The sequence below is a fragment of the Hyla sarda genome, unplaced genomic scaffold, assembly GCF_029499605.1.
Source record: "Hyla sarda isolate aHylSar1 unplaced genomic scaffold, aHylSar1.hap1 scaffold_651, whole genome shotgun sequence".
NCBI lineage: Eukaryota > Metazoa > Chordata > Amphibia > Anura > Hylidae > Hyla > Hyla sarda.
The window spans coordinates 137929-157284 of NW_026610666.1; the positions used below are offsets into that span (position 1 = coordinate 137929).

General features: G+C 45.1%; 2 non-coding genes and 1 pseudogene across 2 annotated transcripts; all 3 read left to right on the plus strand.

Moving 5' to 3' along the window:
• The first annotated feature begins 2206 nt into the window (after positions 1–2206).
• LOC130342519 (U2 spliceosomal RNA) lies at positions 2207–2397 on the plus strand. The gene has a single exon (XR_008882145.1). It is a non-coding gene; the product is annotated as a U2 spliceosomal RNA (small nuclear RNA).
• Positions 2398–9578: 7181 nt separating this feature from the next.
• On the plus strand, positions 9579–9771 carry LOC130342541 (U2 spliceosomal RNA). The gene has a single exon (XR_008882165.1). It is a non-coding gene; the product is annotated as a U2 spliceosomal RNA (small nuclear RNA).
• Positions 9772–16815: 7044 nt separating this feature from the next.
• Positions 16816–17021, plus strand: LOC130342545 (U2 spliceosomal RNA; annotated as a pseudogene).
• The last annotated feature ends 2335 nt before the right edge of the window (positions 17022–19356 follow it).

Consider the following 19356-nt stretch of genomic DNA (forward strand, 5'->3'; position numbering starts at 1 on the left):
AAAGATCGGACTGTGGAGCTCCAGAAAGCTCACGATGGAAGGCAAGGCACTTGTCCTGCGGAGTGAAGTTTTGCCTGTGCTCCAATATACCGCACAGGCCTGGCCTCCCCATACCACCGTTTGCAAGGCCATCACCCGGACAGTGTTTGGCTTCGTCTGGGGCAAAATGGACAGAGTCAAGAGGACCGTGATGTACAAGGAACCCCGCAAGGGTGGGAAGGGAATACCCGACATCCCCGCTCTGCTGAGGGCCTCCTTTGCATGTGTCACGGTGCAGCGGACTCTTGTTGAAAAGACTGGCTCAGCGGGCAGGTCCATGTCTCGCTTGCTTCTCATGCCCCTCTGGAGACAGCTGGGCTGGGACAAGTGGGACAGCTCCATCCCTTACAACTGGAACACTCCCTGGTTCTATGGGGATGTTGTCCGGTTTGTGAGGGAGCACCAGCTGGAAGGACTGAAACCAGACCTATGGAAGCCAAAGACAATCCACAAGCTCATCCGAGCTAAGGACTCGACCGAGCTGGTTCCGGGACTCCCCGCAGCCACTGCAGAGACAGTTTGGAACAATGTGGCCTCAAAGCGGCTTACCAATGGACACAAGGACTTGTCGTGGATGGCCGTCATGGGAGGTCTCTCTCTCAGGTCATTCATGCATGCCCGCAACCTGTGCAAGACCCGGTACTGCCCCCGTTGCCCCTACGTGGAGGAAACATCTTTCCACGTGTTTTGGCAGTGCCCCTTTGCACAGGGTCTGTTGGACGCCCTAGAACAGGAACTCAGAGACTCAGTGCCCAGGAGCTGCCTATCGTACCATTCGGTGCTTTACGGCCTGTTCCCTGGGACCCACGACGTGGAGGCCATCCAGGAGGCCTGGCGCCTTATGAACTGTTTTAAGGACGCAGTGTGGCTTGCCAGGAACCGCCTCGTGATCAACAGGGAAAACATGTCCGTCCGGGACTGCCGCAGGTTCATCAAGAACCTGCTTAGAGACTATTACATCTTGGACAGCTCGGCCGTTGATGAGGAAGAAGAGGAGTGAAGACCCCTCTCCTTCTCCCATGTCTCCCTGAAGATACAGCCCAACAGTTTGGCCCTGTGATCCGCCCCCTCCCTACCCCCACATAGTCGCCCACACCCCTACCCCGATCACAGATTGTATTATTTGGTTTTTGTTTGATCTCTTGTGCTTTTCTATTGCAGGATTGAGCTGAATGTTAGAGTAGCATGGTGTGCGATGTATAGCTTAGGGAACCTTTGCTGTGTATTGTACTATCATGCTTTGTGTGACTGTAATTTATTGTACGACTTGTAATGACTGAACGGAATATATATACGCGCACACACACACATATATATAAACGTATTCTCCGTTGAGATATTGCAGCCGCTGCTGTGTCCAGGCCCAGGAGCCTTAGCACTGTGCTGTGATGTCACTCAATACCACTGACATCACTAGGTGTAAACAACATCTCTCCTTTGCTGTGTATGTGACTATGGAGCTGTTTGGTGATGTCGTCTATTATGGCCTTCATAGAAGCAACAGGAGATTGTTGCATCCATCTAGAACCCTCAGAACTACAGTGCTATGATGTCACTCACTTCCACAGGCCTTGCAGACTGTAAACAACAACAACCCAGCTTTGTTGTGTATGTAACCATAGGGATTTGTGATGTCACCTAGAACCTTCACAGCAGCGACAGCTTTATGAGGAGCATCAGCACTGCTCTGCCTGAGCAGAACCATCACCGCCATAGGTTGTCAAATAACCCGGGTTTAACCCACACAGGTAAGTCCAATGGGGTGCAGGCATGTCCTCTATGCTTACAGCTTCCCGTGGGTGTTGGTTTGATACCGTTTGGGGACAGCCAAGGAGGCATCTGCAGGCAACAAAGGTAGGTGTGTGCTTGTGTGTGTGTTTCCTATGCAGATCCTAAGCCCAGTGTCACATGCAAGTAGGAGGAGTAAGAAGGGTTCCTGGCAAATCCGGGTTATGGATTGCATTTAAAAAGGCCCCGTGGGAGTGCAATGGGCCCCTGTCTTGCTGCTTAGCAATAATGGTATGGGTTTAGGTTCTGCTGTGTGTACTGGTGGTTGACTGCCCCCCAGCCCAGAGAGTGCATGGAAAATTGTCTGGTAGCCTCCCTGACAGCAAGCAGTGATAGTGCCCATGAAGGGCACCTTGTTGGGCCCGCCCCTTTCACGGTTATCGCTTCTCGGCCTTTTGGCTAAGATCAAGTGTAGTATCTGTTCTTATCAGTTTAATATCTGATACGTCCCCTATCTGGGGACCATATATTAAATGGATTTTTGAGAACGGGGGCCGATTTCGAAGCTTGCTTCCGTCGCCCTATGCATTGACCCGATATGGCAGTATCTTCGGGTACAGTGCACCACCCCCTTACAGGGTTAAAAAGAAAGATTCCTACTTTCATTGCTACCTGCTTGCTGGCTAGCCAGCTAGCCCGCCCTGTGGGCCTTGCTGCTGCTGCAGCCAAAAAACAAAAGGTGGTGCTGCTGCTGCTTCTGCTTCTGCTTGTGTCTGGCCGCTGTTGGAGCGTCCAGGCACAGGACTTCTGCTGCTGCTGACTAAATGGCCTCCTTAATTGGATCATTTGAGTAGCCAGCACACCTGTGCAGGTAGGGCATGACATGATAGGCAGCTGCCTTGATAGCGGGTGGGTGCTGAATGTTCCTAATTGACAAAATAAGATTAATGCTTATGAAGAAATATAAAATCTCATCCCTTCCCCAATATCGCGCCACACCCCTACCCCTTAATTCCCTGCTTGAACTTGATGGACATATGTCTTTTTTCGACCGTACTAACTATGTAACTATGTAACATAACATGGGGGGGGGGGGGGGGTCTCCTGGCTGTTCACACAGGTGTGTCATTGCTGTACATTGACCATGCATTGCTTCTGTGGTATTGCAAAGGCAAAGACAAATGCTTCCAGCCATCCATTGCACTAATGGATTGGTCATCAGCTGGCTGTCTATGTCCCGCATCAATATAGACCAAAGTACAGAGGGTTAGGCTATGCTATTGTGCACCTACCTGATGCATCAGAAGGTGCGAGGCCCTTGCTAAATTCTGTGCACAGACTTTGAGATCTATACTTTAGACTGTATCTAAACCTGCTCCAACATGGACTGACATTCTGGCCTACTTTCAGCCGATGCGACTTGTCTGTCGCTGAACAGTCGCTTTTTATGTATTCAGCACCTATGTATAATGTTGTAAAAATGCTCTAGAAGCTAAAGTCGCAGAAATGTCACACATATTTGGCCTGCAACTTTCTGTGCGACAAATTCAGACAGGAAAAATCAGTATAAATCCTTAGAAAATTATCCCCCAGTGTCTCCATCTGCTGGCGGTATTGAATAAGCATTGCTGCACTGATGGGGTATGCATTAGACGAAAAAAAAGAAGAAAAAGAAGAATAATACGCCCAGAAAAGAGGCGAAAAGGAGAAAAACGTAAAAAAACGTGAAAAAAAAGTAAGAGGAAGAGAAGGGAAAAAAAGGTGGAAATGGGTTTAAAAGTGATTTCGGCGGAGAAATATATATATATATATATATATATATATATATATATTTATTTATACGCGCACACACACACATATATATAAACGTATTCTCCGTTGAGATATTGCAGCCGCTGCTGTGTCCAGGCCCAGGAGCCTTAGCACTGTGCTGTGATGTCACTCAATACCACTGACATCACTAGGTGTAAACAACATCTCTCCTTTGCTGTGTATGTGACTATGGAGCTGTTTGGTGATGTCGTCTATTATGGCCTTCATAGAAGCAACAGGAGATTGTTGCATCCATCTAGAACCCTCAGAACTACAGTGCTATGATGTCACTCACTTCCACAGGCCTTGCAGAGTGTAAACAACAACAACCCAGCTTTGTTGTGTATGTAACCATAGGGATTTGTGATGTCACCTAGAACCTTCACAGCAGCGACAGCTTTATGAGGAGCATCAGCACTGCTCTGCCTGAGCAGAACCATCACCGCCATAGGTTGTCAAATAACCCGGGTTTAACCCACACAGGTAAGTCCAATGGGGTGCAGGCATGTCCTCTATGCTTACAGCTTCCCGTGGGTGTTGGTTTGATACCGTTTGGGGACAGCCAAGGAGGCATCTGCAGGCAACAAAGGTAGGTGTGTGCTTGTGTGTGTGTTTCCTATGCAGATCCTAAGCCCAGTGTCACATGCAAGTAGGAGGAGTAAGAAGGGTTCCTGGCAAATCCGGGTTATGGATTGCATTTAAAAAGGCCCCGTGGGAGTGCAATGGGCCCCTGTCTTGCTGCTTAGCAATAATGGTATGGGTTTAGGTTCTGCTGTGTGTACTGGTGGTTGACTGCCCCCCAGCCCAGAGTGTGCATGGAAAATTGTCTGGCAGCCTCCCTGACAGCAAGCAGTGATAGTGCCCATGAAGGGCACCTTGTTGGGCCCGCCCCTTTCACGGTTATCGCTTCTCGGCCTTTTGGCTAAGATCAAGTGTCTTGCCCTAAGGTATTCGGGTACCCCTCTCCTCGGCCTTGTGGGATCGCCCAGGTTTATTGCCTGGGCTTCACCCACCTGCTGCTATTGGGGAGAGGGCTTAGTCCCAGGATAACGGGAAGGTGATCATCGGAGGACGGGTCTGCCGGAGAGGATGGCTAATGCGCCGAACGCTCCTAATACAGTACGGCTGTTTATCGAGGAGGAAAAGAGGAGTGCCTACGGGATTTTGCATGTCCAGCAGAAGGTCGTGGAAGGAGTGCTGAGGATGCCGCATGCTTCCATCTTCTGTGTCCAGGTCTTTCCCAGCCAAGGATTCTTTGACGTGACCTTCTACAACCTGGATGATCTCCGTACCTGTCTCTACCGGAGTAAGGAGAATGCTTCTCACCCTGACCTACAAGGGATCCGATTCATTTCCTGCGAGGCTCGGCCTAAGAAAGTTCCAGTGGTAGTGCATATGTACAACCCTTTTGTGCGGGATGAGGAGATCCAGACCTTTCTAAGAAGGTATTGTGTGTCTGTTTCTGGTGCGGAGAGGAAAAATAACATCCTGGGGACTTTCACAGGCATGAGACGTTTTTGGGTGGAGTTTAGGCCTGCCCCCGAGGGTGGTGCTGAAGGTTTTTGTCACCCCCCGCAGAACTTTGCGATAGGGAACAACAGGGGGTTTCTGCACTACCCGGGGATGCCAAGTTTTTGCCGGGACTGTTTTTGCTTTGGTCATACCAGAGAGAACTGTACAACCGGGCAAGTTTGCAGGAACTGCCACAAGCCTGATCACCGCACTGCAGACTGTCCCGAGAAACGCAAGTGTCATTTCTGTGGTTCTTCGGATCACCTGGCTAGGAGTTGCCCCACTTACCAGTCCGGGGCACCCCGATCATATGCAATGGCTCTTCGAGGTGGGACAGTTCCTGAGGACTCCAATGCTGCCAGGGCAGGCGATGCAGAGGTTAGCGTGCTGACCAGTGAAGCAGAGTCTGCCCCTGTTTTTCCTTCCATTTCTAGGTCTGTTCCGGATGCTTTGGTGGCAGAGGGGGAGAAGGCGGAGTCTGTTTCGGGGGCATCTGTTTCGGAGGCCTCTGATCCCCCAGAGGAGATGACTGTGGACAAAGAATCCTTGAAGAGAAAGATGCCGGTGGAAGAATCGGAGGATGACTGTCCGACTCCTCAGAGTCAAAGGATTGAGGACTTTCCTAGCCCGGGAAGGGAGGAGGCAGGTGGAGGGTCGTCATGTCAGATTGATTCTGACTCCTCTTTATCCTCCCTGGGCACAGGTTATTTGGAGGAATGTTCAGTCAAAAAATTGACAAAGACTCTTAAGTTTAAGGAAGGGGAGGCAAAAAATAAGGGTAGAGGTCGGGGAAAGGCTAGGCCTCCTTTTGATAATGCTTGATTTTGTATTTCCTTTTTTTCCTTCAAATGTTTGAATGAGTTTAACAATTGGTTCTCTAAATGTCCGCAGTATTAGATCTTTAGAAAGGAGATCCGCCATTTTTGATTTACTTTCTGGATATTCTTTTGATGTTTTAGGTCTCCAGGAGTGCTGCTTGGATGGGGAGCCAAATATCTCCTGGCCTTATGGGCAATCGGTATGGTCTGGTTCAATGGAACGTAATTCGGGGGTGGGGATTTTGTTCAAAAGTAATGAGTTTGTTGTTAAAAAAGTTGTCCATATTGTTCCGGGTAGGGTATTATTAGTGCATTTTATTTTCAGGGGTTTCACATATAAAGTAATTAATGTTTATGCTCCAACTGGGAGGAAGGAAAGAGGGGAGGTGTTTGAGAAATTATATTTCTTTTTGAGTGGGAGGGATGATGTGTTCCTTATAGGGGATTTCAATTGTATAATAACAGAGGGGGATAGGAGTAGTACTACGGTGGGTGGTGGGTCTGGTTTAGACAGTACTAGTAAGCAGCTTAAAGAGATTGTAAATTTATTTGGGTTAAAGGATTCCTTTGTTGCCCATAATGATGGTACTATCGGTTATACATATTTTTCTAACAATACAAGTTCGCGTATTGATTTCATTTTTGTCTCAAAACTAATGTCTGTTTCTAATTTCAGACGGAGGAGGTTACCGTTCACGGATCATGCCTGGATTGAGTGTGTGGTAAAAGGTGGTGGTCTAAGTGAGTATGGAAAGGGTGTTTGGAAGTTGAATGTGTCTTTATTGGATAATGAATGTGTATTACAAGAATATAGGGAGCGTTTTGATGGATGGGTGTTGAGGAAGGATGCATTTTATAGTGTGGTTGAGTGGTGGGAGTGGGTGAAGTTAGAGACTAAAAGGTTTTTTATTAAAAAAGGGTGTGAGAAAGGGAGGAAAGATAGAGAAGAGTATGAGAGATGGCAAAGAAGGTTAGAGTATTTGTATGAATTGAGGCGTTTGGGGATGAGTGTTGAGAAGGAGATTGAGGAAGCTCGTGGAAGTGTGAATGAGTGTCTGGAGAGGAATGGAAGGAAGATTATTGCACAGGCTAGGGTTGAAGTGAAAGAGAAGGATGAGAAATGTAGCAAATTTTTCTTTAAAAAGGCATTCAGTAAAAAAACTGAGATGATGAGTGTTTTTAAGAATGATGGGGTAGAGGTCTTTGGTAAGGATGAGGTGTTAGAGGAAGTGTGGAAGTTTTATTCTGATTTATTCACGGAGAAGGAGCGGGACGTGACTCTAGAGGAGGAATGTTTGGGATATGTGGATAAGCGTTTGGATGAAATTGATGGGTTCTTTATGGAAGAGGATGTGAGGAAGAGTGAGGTGGAGGATGCTGTGAATGGGATGAAGAAAGGAAAGGTGGCAGGGAGTGATGGTTTGCCTGTGGAATTTTATCTTGTGTTTTGGGATATGTTAGGGGATTATGTATGGGAGGTGTGTAAGGAAGTACTTAGGAGAGGGAAGTTATCTAAAAGTATGAGTGAGAGTGTGACTGTGTTATTGTTTAAAAAAGGGGATAAGAGGGATCTTAAAAATTGGAGGCCTATAGCGCTCTTGAATTGTGATTACAAAATTATTGCTAAAGTTATTGCGAATAGGTTAAAGGATGTGATTGATTGTATGGTAGGTGAGGAGCAAATGTGTGCAGTGCCTGATCGTAGGATTTCTGAATGTCTGTTAGGTCTGAGGGATGTATTGTGGGACTGTAAAACTAGGAAGCAAGGTGTGGCTGTTGTTACGGTGGATTTTGAAAAAGCGTATGATAGGGTGGTGCATGATTTATTGTTTAGGGTTTTGAGGAGGATGAATGTGCCGGACAGAATGGTGAAGTGGATTGAATGTTTGTATAGGGACATTTATAGTAAGATTCAGGTCAATGGTTTTCTGAGTAGGGAGGTGAGTATAAAATCTGGAGTGCGGCAGGGGTGTCCCCTGTCGCCAATTCTTTTTATTTGTATGATTGAGCCTTTGTTGGGGATGATTAGGAGAGATAAGGTGATGCGGGGTATAGAAATACCTGGTAGTCATGGGAAGGATATGCGAGTGATTGGTTACATGGATGATGTTACTGTTGTATGTAAGTCAATGGCAGGGGTAAGGCGTGCTAAGTTATTGATTGAGTGTTTCTGTTTAATGAGTGGGTTTAAGCTTAATGTTGGGAAGAGTGGTTGTAAATTTTTTGAGGGGTGGGGAGAGAGTGGGTTGTGCGAGTGGCCTGTGAGAGAGGGGGGTGTGGAAGTGCTTGGGGTGGTGTTTGATAATGATTTGTATGGGAAAGAAAGTTGGGAGAGGGTTTTGGGGAGGGTGGGGAATAAAATAAACTTCTGGTCTTTAAGGACTTTATCGATTGAGGGAAGGATTCTGGTTATTAAAGCTGTTATAATTCCTATTTTGCTTTATGTTAATTATGTGTTTCCTCCACCGGATAGGTGTCTGGCAAGAATTATCAGGCAGATCTTTGTTTTCTTATGGAATTCAAGGATGGAGAAATTGAGTCGTGGGAAGGTGGTGAAAAGCAGAATGCATGGTGGTAAAGGAATGATGAATGTGGAAGTGTTCCTGGCTGTGAAGTATGTCAGTTTTTGTCTCGCTATAAGTAAGAAGGAATGTGTGTTTGGGTGCATGGTAAGGTATTTGGCTGGTAATGTGTTGTTGAAATATAAGCTAATGGAAAGGGACTTAAGGGTACCTGTAAGTTTTGAGGTTCCTTGGTTCTATCAGAGAATAGGGCGGTGTGTCAGGAAAAATAATCTGGAATGTGTGACTGAATGGAATGATAGTAAGAAGGTGATGAAAGTGTTGGAGCAGAGAGAAACAGTGGAATGTGTGGGAGGTCTGTCTGAGAAGGATTGTAAGGTAGTGTGGAAAAATGTCAGTCACAAGGAACTGACAAATAAACAAAAGGACTTGTCTTGGATGTTAGCTCATGGGTGTCTGCCAACAAGGGAATTTCAGAGGAGAAGGAGATTGGTAGACAGTGAAGTGTGTCCCAGGGATGGTTGCGGTGGATGTGAAAATTATGTACATGTGTTTTGGGAGTGTGGTTATGCGAAGTCTGTGTGGAGAAGAATGTCTGGTCTAATTAAAAATCTTACTGGAATTGAAATCTTATCCTTTAATATGATGATGTTTGGTTTGTGTGCAGTGGAGAAAGAGAAGGCAAGAGTGTTATGGTTCATAGTAAATTGTGTAAAAGAGGTTCTGTGGGATGTAAGGAATATTAGGATTTTCAATCAAACTGAAGTAAGTGTGAAGGAGTGTCTGGGCATGATCCGTGGTAAAATTTACCTTTACGTATTATGTGATAGGAAAAACTATGGTTCTGATGATGCAGAGGGGATCTGGAAACACAAAAAATGGAAGTACTGGTTATGATTGTATTCTTATTTGTCTTTCTTTTTCTTTTCTTACAGATTATATCTTGATATGAAGGGACAGTTGGAGGGACAGAATCCGCTGCAATTTATTTTTTCTGAGGGAAAGTCATGAAGGGAAAGCTTTTTGTTATATGTACATGTAAAGACATGCTTCCTGTATATATTGTATATGTCAAATATGTGTTATTCATGTGTTTTCAGATGAATATGTAATTTTGTGAATGATTTACTTGGTTATGTATTGTATATTTCCTTTTCAATAAAAAAAAAAAAAAAAAAAAAAAAAAATCTGTTCTTATCAGTTTAATATCTGATACGTCCCCTATCTGGGGACCATATATTAAATGGATTTTTGAGAACGGGGGCCGATTTCGAAGCTTGCTTCCGTCGCCCTATGCATTGACCCGATATGGCAGTATCTTCGGGTACAGTGCACCACCCCCTTACAGGGTTAAAAAGAAAGATTCCTACTTTCATTGCTACCTGCTTGCTGGCTAGCCAGCTAGCCAGCCCTGTGGGCCTTGCTGCTGCTGCAGCCAAAAAACAAAAGGTGGTGCTGCTGCTGCTTCTGCTGCTTCTGCTTCTGCTTGTGTCTGGCCGCTGTTGGAGCGTCCAGGCACAGGACTTCTGCTGCTGCTGACTAAATGGCCTCCTTAATTGGATCATTTGAGTAGCCAGCACACCTGTGCAGGTAGGGCATGACATGATAGGCAACTGCCTTGATAGCGGGTGGGTGCTGAATGTTCCTAATTGACAAAATAAGATTAATGCTTATAAAGAAATATAAAATCTCATCCCTTCCCCAATATCGCGCCACACCCCTACCCCTTAATTCCCTGGTTGAACTTGATGGACATATGTCTTTTTTCGACCGTACTAACTATGTAACTATGTAACATAACATGGGGGGGGGGGGGGTCTCCTGGCTGTTCACACAGGTGTGTCATTGCTGTACATTGACCATGCATTGCTTCTGTGGTATTGCAAAGGCAAAGACAAATGCTTCCAGCCATCCATTGCACTAATGGATTGGTCATCAGCTGGCTGTCTATGTCCCGCATCAATATAGACCAAAGTACAGAGGGTTAGGCTATGCTATTGTGCACCTACCTGATGCATCAGAAGGTGCGAGGCCCTTGCTAAATTCTGTGCACAGACTTTGAGATCTATACTTTAGACTGTATCTAAACCTGCTCCAACATGGACTGACATTCTGGCCTACTTTCAGCCGATGCGACTTGTCTGTCGCTGAACAGTCGCTTTTTATGTATTCAGCACCTATGTATAATGTTGTAAAAATGCTCTAGAAGCTAAAGTCGCAGAAATGTCACACATATTTGGCCTGCAACTTTCTGTGCGACAAATTCAGACAGGAAAAATCAGTATAAATCCTTAGAAAATTATCCCCCAGTGTCTCCATCTGCTGGCGGTATTGAATAAGCATTGCTGCACTGATGGGGTATGCATTAGACGAAAAAAAAGAAGAAAAAGAAGAATAATACGCCCAGAAAAGAGGCGAAAAGGAGAAAAACGTAAAAAAACGTGAAAAAAAAGTAAGAGGAAGAGAAGGGAAAAAAAGGTGGAAATGGGTTTAAAAGTGATTTCGGCGGAGAAATATATATATATATATATATATATATATATATATATATATATATATACGCGCACACACACACATATATATAAACGTATTCTCCGTTGAGATATTGCAGCCGCTGCTGTGTCCAGGCCCAGGAGCCTTAGCACTGTGCTGTGATGTCACTCAATACCACTGACATCACTAGGTGTAAACAACATCTCTCCTTTGCTGTGTATGTGACTATGGAGCTGTTTGGTGATGTCGTCTATTATGGCCTTCATAGAAGCAACAGGAGATTGTTGCATCCATCTAGAACCCTCAGAACTACAGTGCTATGATGTCACTCACTTCCACAGGCCTTGCAGACTGTAAACAACAACAACCCAGCTTTGTTGTGTATGTAACCATAGGGATTTGTGATGTCACCTAGAACCTTCACAGCAGCGACAGCTTTATGAGGAGCATCAGCACTGCTCTGCCTGAGCAGAACCATCACCGCCATAGGTTGTCAAATAACCCGGGTTTAACCCACACAGGTAAGTCCAATGGGGTGCAGGCATGTCCTCTATGCTTACAGCTTCCCGTGGGTGTTGGTTTGATACCGTTTGGGGACAGCCAAGGAGGCATCTGCAGGCAACAAAGGTAGGTGTGTGCTTGTGTGTGTGTTTCCTATGCAGATCCTAAGCCCAGTGTCACATGCAAGTAGGAGGAGTAAGAAGGGTTCCTGGCAAATCCGGGTTATGGATTGCATTTAAAAAGGCCCCGTGGGAGTGCAATGGGCCCCTGTCTTGCTGCTTAGCAATAATGGTATGGGTTTAGGTTCTGCTGTGTGTACTGGTGGTTGACTGCCCCCCAGCCCAGAGTGTGCATGGAAAATTGTCTGGCAGCCTCCCTGACAGCAAGCAGTGATAGTGCCCATGAAGGGCACCTTGTTGGGCCCGCCCCTTTCACGGTTATCGCTTCTCGGCCTTTTGGCTCAGATCAAGTGTAAACTTGGTCTGGGTCAGGGGTGCGTGTTTCTCTGCTTGCAGAGGGTTTTTTCAGGAGGCGATACTGTGGTCTCAGACCGACAGAGAAGATGGCAGCTGGATTCGTTAAGAACACTATTCGGGTGAAGGTGGAGGTTTCTGATGTGGAGAAGAATAAGATCACGTTTGTGGGGCGTCGTTTGGTGGAGGACATGGCCGGGATACCGATGAAGGACGTCTTTTGCTTACAGGAAAGTAAGCGGCAAGGTATATATGATGTGAGTTTCTACACTATTAATGGGTGCCTGTCCTTTTACCAGAGCCTGCGTGAGAATGTGGAAAATACCATTATGAAGAATGTGTCGTTTGAGCCTTTGTTTGAGTTGGAGGAGAAACCCCTTTTAGTCCGTGTATACAACCCGTTTATGGATGTGAAGTTGGTGGAAAATTTTTTGAAGCAGTACTGTGAGACTGTCAGAGGAGGGATTGCACAGAAGAGCATATTGGGAGTGTTTAATGCGGAGTATAAGTTTTTAGTGAAGTTGAAGCAAGATGCCAGTGGAATTTACGGAGTGCAGCATCCCCCGGCGAGTTTTTCTATTGCGGGGCAGAGAGGTTATCTTACCTACCCTGGGCAGCCCATGTTCTGCAGAAAGTGCCATATGTTTGGGCATGTGAAGGAGAATTGTGCGGCTGTGAGAGTGTGCAGGAATTGCCAGAAAGAGGGACATGAGGCCAATGCGTGTCCTGAGCCAAAAAAATGCCATGTATGTGGAGAGGCTGGACATGTGATGAGAGAGTGCCCGGAAGAGAGAAAAAGGAGGGAGGAGGAGAAGATCGAAAGACAGAAAGAGGTAGAAAGGAAGCAGGAGGAGGGAAAGAGATACCTGGAAGAGAGAGATAAAATGGAGACAAGTGCTGTGATGGAGGGGACTCCAGTTTTGGAGGGGACTCCAGTTTTGGAGGGAAATCCAATTTTGGAGGGAAAGCCCATTTTGGAGGGAAAATCCGTTTTGGCGGGAAAACCTGGACTTAAGCTTATGGAGAGCAAGACTGTGGCTGTGGTGCAGAAGGAGTTGGAGGAAGAGATGGAGAATGAGCCTGTGATTGAAGATTTTACTACCGATTCAGAGAGTGCTGTGTCTTCAGGAAGGCATAGAGGGAAGAAAGTGGCGGATGATTTGTGTCACAGGTATCCAAAAAAAGCGAGAAAGAAAGAATGGGCTGAGAGGAGTGAGGAGACTTCGTTTAGTTCGAGAAACCCTTTCGAACCATTATTTAGATCCGAGGTGGATCAGGAAGGTGATGGACAAGTACCGCTTGGTACCTTAACCCGTAGAACATCGCATTGATTGGTGTTTTCTTTTGTATATAGGTGATTGTTTTGTTGTTGTTTTTTCCTTTGTTTGTTTTTTTCATATGGGGATAGTAGTATGTCTTTTAAAATCATTTCATCTAATGTTAGGGTGTTTAGGAGTAGGGTTAGGAGGGCTGCAATTTTGCAGGAGTTGGCAGGTATGGGGGCTGATGTTATTTGTGTACAAGAGTGTGGGTTGGTGGAAGAGGTAGGGAAGGGGGAGTGGGGATATGGGGATTCTGTGTGGTCTATGTCTTCTGTAAATAGGAATGATGGGGTTGGTGTGTTATTTAAGGATAAGATGTTCAAGGTAGAGAGCCATACAGTGATTGAAGAGGGAAGGTGTTTGATGGTTAAGGTGGAGGTGGGTGGAGTTAAGGTTCGAATATTTAATGTGTATGCGTCTGTTAAGAAGAATGAGAGGGTGGAGTTGTTTGAGAAGTTAAAGTTGTTTTTGCCGGGGAGAGAGCCTATGGTATGTGTGGGGGATTTCAATTGTGAGATTGAAGGGAGTAAGATCGATGTATCTGGTAGGATGTTGAGGAATGTGGTGAATGATTTGAGGTTGCAAGATGTGGCTAAATTGTGTAATGTTGATGTGTGTCCGACTTATTTTTCAGATAGGGGAAAGTGTGCTTCAAGATTGGATATGTGTTTTGTGTCAAAAGGAGTGGTGGGTAGGGAGTATATGCAAATGAAGGTATTGTATTCAGATCATGAGTGTGTAAGATGTGATTTGGGGTTTAATGTGGAATGTTTGAGTGGGCGGGGTTTATGGAAATTGAATGTTAGTTTGATGGAGGAGGGAGGGGTGTATGAGAGGTATGTGAAGAAGTATGAGGTTTGGAAGAGGAGGAAAGCTGATTTTGTGGATGTATTGCAGTGGTGGAGTTGGGTGAAGGAGAGAACGCATGTTTTCTTTAAAAGAGAGGGGTATAAGAGAGCTGCGGGAAAGAGAAGAAGGTATGAGTGGCTGCAGAAGAGATTGATCTTTTTGAAAAAATGGAGGAAGAGTGGTGGTTGTGTGGAGAGTGAGATTGAAGAGATTAAGAAGGAAGTAGAGAAGTGGATGTTGGAGAGAGGAAGAGAGATTGTGTATCAGGCTAAGTTGAATAAGTTGGAGAAGGGTGAGAGATGCTCAAGGTTTTTCTTTAAAAGGGTGTCTGGTAAAAGAGAGGAGTTGATAGAGGTGTATGATAAGGATGGTGTGATGGTTAAAGGTAAAAGAGTGTTGAGTGTGGTTGAGGATTTTTATAAGGATTTATATGCTGAGAAGGAGTGTGATATGGGTCTGCAGTCTGAGGTGATTGGGAAGATTGAGAGCAGAGTGCATGACAGGGAGGCAGATAGCCTGGTGAAAGGTGTGGGAGTGAAAGAATTGGAGTTGGTGATTAAAAGTATGGCTAGAAATAAGACACCAGGTGAGGATGGGTTGCCGGTGGAATTTTATGCTAGAATGTGGGAGACGGTTAAAGTGGATTTGGTGGAGATTTATGATTTTGTGTGCAAGAATGGTAGATTGGAGGAAAGTATGAAGAGTGGAGTGGTGGTATTGATCTTTAAAAAAGGGGATAGAAAGGATGTGAGGAATTGGAGACCGATTACGTTATTGAATGTTGATTATAAAATTCTTGCAAAGGTGTTGGCAAATAGAATGAGGGATGTGATTGATCAGGTGATTGGAGAAGAACAAGTATGTGGTGTGCCAAAAAGAAGGATAAGTGAGAATTTGGGTTTGTTGCGTGATGTATTATGGGATTGCTTGGGTAGAGATCAGTGTGTTGGAGTGTTGTCTTTGGATTTTGAGAAAGCTTTTGATAGGTTGTCACATGAGTTTTTATTTAAAGTGTTGGATAGAATGGGTTTTCCGGAAGGTTTTGTTAAAATGATTAGAGTATTGTATGATGGAGTGTATAGTAAAGTATTAATTAATGGCTGGGTTAGTAAGAAAGTGAATGTGTGTTCTGGAGTGAGACAGGGGTGTCCCCTGTCACCCTTGGTCTTTATATGTGCGATAGAGCCTTTGTTGGAGTTGTTGAGAAGGGATAAGTGTATGAGAGGTGTGAGGATTCCTGGGAGTGGTGGGAGAGACTTGAAAGTGTTGGCATATATGGATGATGTTTGTGTGATCTGTGAGTATGTTGGAGCTTTGCAGAGAGCAAAGTTGTTGGCTGGGTATTTTTGTGGTGCTTCTGGTTTTAGAGTTAATTGGGATAAGAGTGAGTATAAGGTTTTTGGAAGGATGTATGAAGTAGAGGATGTAGGGGTGAAATGTGTAGACGGAGCGATTAAGGTGTTGGGAGTTAAATTTGATGAGAGGCTGGATGGAAGAGAAAGTTGGGAAGAGGTTGGTGTTAGAATAAAGAGGAAGTTGGATTTTTGGAGTATGAGAGAGTTGTCAATGATTGGTAAGATTGTGGTGATCAAGAGTGTGATATTGCCGATCCTGTTGTATGTGGCTTTGGTGTTTCCACCAGGTTATATGACACTGAGAAAGTTGAATAGGATTTTGTTTGTATTTTTCTGGGGGTCGAAAGTGGAGAAGGTGAGAAGAGAGAATGTGATGAAAGAGTGTAGGAATGGAGGAATGAATTTTCCTAATGTTGAAGTGTATCTGGGGATTAATCTATTGTTTGCTGTGAGGAGAAGTATGGGAGAGCAGTGGAAATTTGCATGTATGATGAGGTTTCTAGGAGGGGGTGTGTTATGCAGATTAGGGTGGATGGAGAGAGATCTGAGAAAGCCGTATGCTTTGGTGAGTCCTGGTTGGTATGGGTTTGTTGAGGTGTTCATGAGAAAGTTTGGTTTGATAGGTGTGAGACAGGATGTGTTAAAGGAGAAGAAGAGTATGGTGAAGTGTATTAGGGAGAAGGAAGTTCAGTGTAATATTAATATGGTGAGAGGACAGAATGTGAGTAAAGTGTGGAAGAGTTTGCAGACAGATGGTATGACTAATAGACAGAGAGAGATTGTATGGCAGAGTTTGCATGGTGCATTGCCAGTGAGAGAGGTACAGAAGAGTCGGGGGATTGGAAGGAGTGAGAGATGTCCGAGAGAGGGTTGTGGAGGGAATGAGAGTATTATGCATTTGTTTTGGAATTGTGATAGAGCGCAAGAAGTGTGGAAGGGAATTGGTCCGTTGGCCAAAGAATTGATGGGGGTAAGAAAGTGGTCTTTTGAAGTGATTATGGTTGGTCTGGGGGTGGTAGGTGGGAGGAAGGAGAGAATGTTATATGTGTTGTTAGCGATAATTAAGGAGGTATTGTGGGATGTTAGGAATTTGTATATATTTAAGAAGAAGGATGTGTCGGTTGAAGAGTGTATGAGAATGATATTAGATAGATTGCATACTGTATATTTGTGGGATAAGAAGAGATTTGGAGAGGATGATGCAGAGGGGATTTGGAAGTTTTTAAAATGGAGACACGTGGTGAGGGTTTGAGGGTGGTGTGTTGTTATGCTATGTACATTGTTTTTGGGTGAATTTTGTTATATGTTGATAAAGTAACCTAATGATGAGTTTGATGAATTGTGACTAAGTTCAGTAAATCTGAGAGGCAAACGTGAAGTAAACCTGAACGATTACGTTTTAATTCAAACCTGAAGGTTTAAAAAAAAAAAAAAAAAAAAAAAATCTGTTCTTATCAGTTTAATATCTGATACGTCCCCTATCTGGGGACCATATATTAAATGGATTTTTGAGAACGGGGGCCGATTTCGAAGCTTGCTTCCGTCGCCCTATGCATTGACCCGATATGGCAGTATCTTCGGGTACAGTGCACCACCCCCTTACAGGGTTAAAAAGAAAGATTCCTACTTTCATTGCTACCTGCTTGCTGGCTAGCCAGCTAGCCAGGCCTGTGGGCCTTGCTGCTGCTGCAGCCAAAAAACAAAAGGTGGTGCTGCTGCTGCTTCTGCTGCTTCTGCTTCTGCTTCTGCTTGTGTCTGGCCGCTGTTGGAGCGTCCAGGCACAGGACTTCTGCTGCTGCTGACTAAATGGCCTCCTTAATTGGATCATTTGAGTAGCCAGCACACCTGTGCAGGTAGGGCATGACATGATAGGCAGCTGCCTTGATAGCGGGTGGGTGCTGAATGTTCCTAATTGACAAAATAAGATTAATGCTTATGAAGAAATATAAAATCTCATCCCTTCCCCAATATCGCGCCACACCCCTACCCCTTAATTCCCTGGTTGAACTTGATGGACATATGTCTTTTTTCGACCGTACTAACTATGTAACTATGTAACATAACATGGGGGGGGGGGGGGGGGTCTCCTGGCTGTTCACACAGGTGTGTCATTGCTGTACATTGACCATGCATTGCTTCTGTGGTATTGCAAAGGCAAAGACAAATGCTTCCAGCCATCCATTGCACTAATGGATTGGTCATCAGCTGGCTGTCTATGTCCCGCATCAATATAGACCAAAGTACAGAGGGTTAGGCTATGCTATTGTGCACCTACCTGATGCATCAGAAGGTGCGAGGCCCTTGCTAAATTCTGTGCACAGACTTTGAGATCTATACTTTAGACTGTATCTAAACCTGCTCCAACATGGACTGACATTCTGGCCTACTTTCAGCCGATGCGACTTGTCTGTCGCTGAACAGTCGCTTTTTATGTATTCAGCACCTATGTATAATGTTGTAAAAATGCTCTAGAAGCTAAAGTCGCAGAAATGTCACACATATTTGGCCTGCAACTTTCTGTGCGACAAATTCAGACAGGAAAAATCAGTATAAATCCTTAGAAAATTATCCCCCAGTGTCTCCATCTGCTGGCGGTATTGAATAAGCATTGCTGCACTGATGGGGTATGCATTAGACGAAAAAAAAGAAGAAAAAGAAGAATAATACGCCCAGAAAAGAGGCGAAAAGGAGAAAAACTTAAAAAAACGTGAAAAAAAAGTAAGAGGAAGAGAAGGGAAAAAAAGGTGGAAATGGGTTTAAAAGTGATTTCGGCGGAGAATATATATATATATATATATATATATATATATATATATATATATATATATACGCGCACACACACACATATATATAAACGTATTCTCCGTTGAGATATTGCAGCCGCTGCTGTGTCCAGGCCCAGGAGCCTTAGCACTGTGCTGTGATGTCACTCAATACCACTGACATCACTAGGTGTAAACAACATCTCTCCTTTGCTGTGTATGTGACTATGGAGCTGTTTGGTGATGTCGTCTATTATGGCCTTCATAGAAGCAACAGGAGATTGTTGCATCCATCTAGAACCCTCAGAACTACAGTGCTATGATGTCACTCACTTCCACAGGCCTTGCAGAGTGTAAACAACAACAACCCAGCTTTGTTGTGTATGTAACCATAGGGATTTGTGATGTCACCTAGAACCTTCACAGCAGCGACAGCTTTATGAGGAGCATCAGCACTGCTCTGCCTGAGCAGAACCATCACCGCCATAGGTTGTCAAATAACCCGGGTTTAACCCACACAGGTAAGTCCAATGGGGTGCAGGCATGTCCTCTATGCTTACAGCTTCCCGTGGGTGTTGGTTTGATACCGTTTGGGGACAGCCAAGGAGGCATCTGCAGGCAACAAAGGTAGGTGTGTGCTTGTGTGTGTGTTTCCTATGCAGATCCTAAGCCCAGTGTCACATGCAAGTAGGAGGAGTAAGAAGGGTTCCTGGCAAGTCCGGGTTATGGATTGCATTTAAAAAGGCCCCGTGGGAGTGCAATGGGCCCCTGTCTTGCTGCTTAGCAATAATGGTATGGGTTTAGGTTCTGCTGTGTGTACTGGTGGTTGACTGCCCCCCAGCCCAGAGTGTGCATGGAAAATTGTCTGGCAGTCTCCCTGACAGCAAGCAGTGATAGTGCCCATGAAGGGCACCTTGTTGGGCCCGCCCCTTTCACGGTTATCGCTTCTCGGCCTTTTGGCTAAGATCCTGTGCGGTTTACCGGGCAGGGTAGGAGTCGGAAGGGGTGGTGATCGGGGCCCTCTTTTGCGGGGGGGCCCTGGATTGTTACTGGGTTGCGATAGTGGGTATCTTAACCTGCAAAAATGAGCGGAGAGAGGACTCGAGGACTCGAGGATACGGTGCGGATTTACGTTCCTGGCGAACACCGGGGGACGATTGGATTGGATCA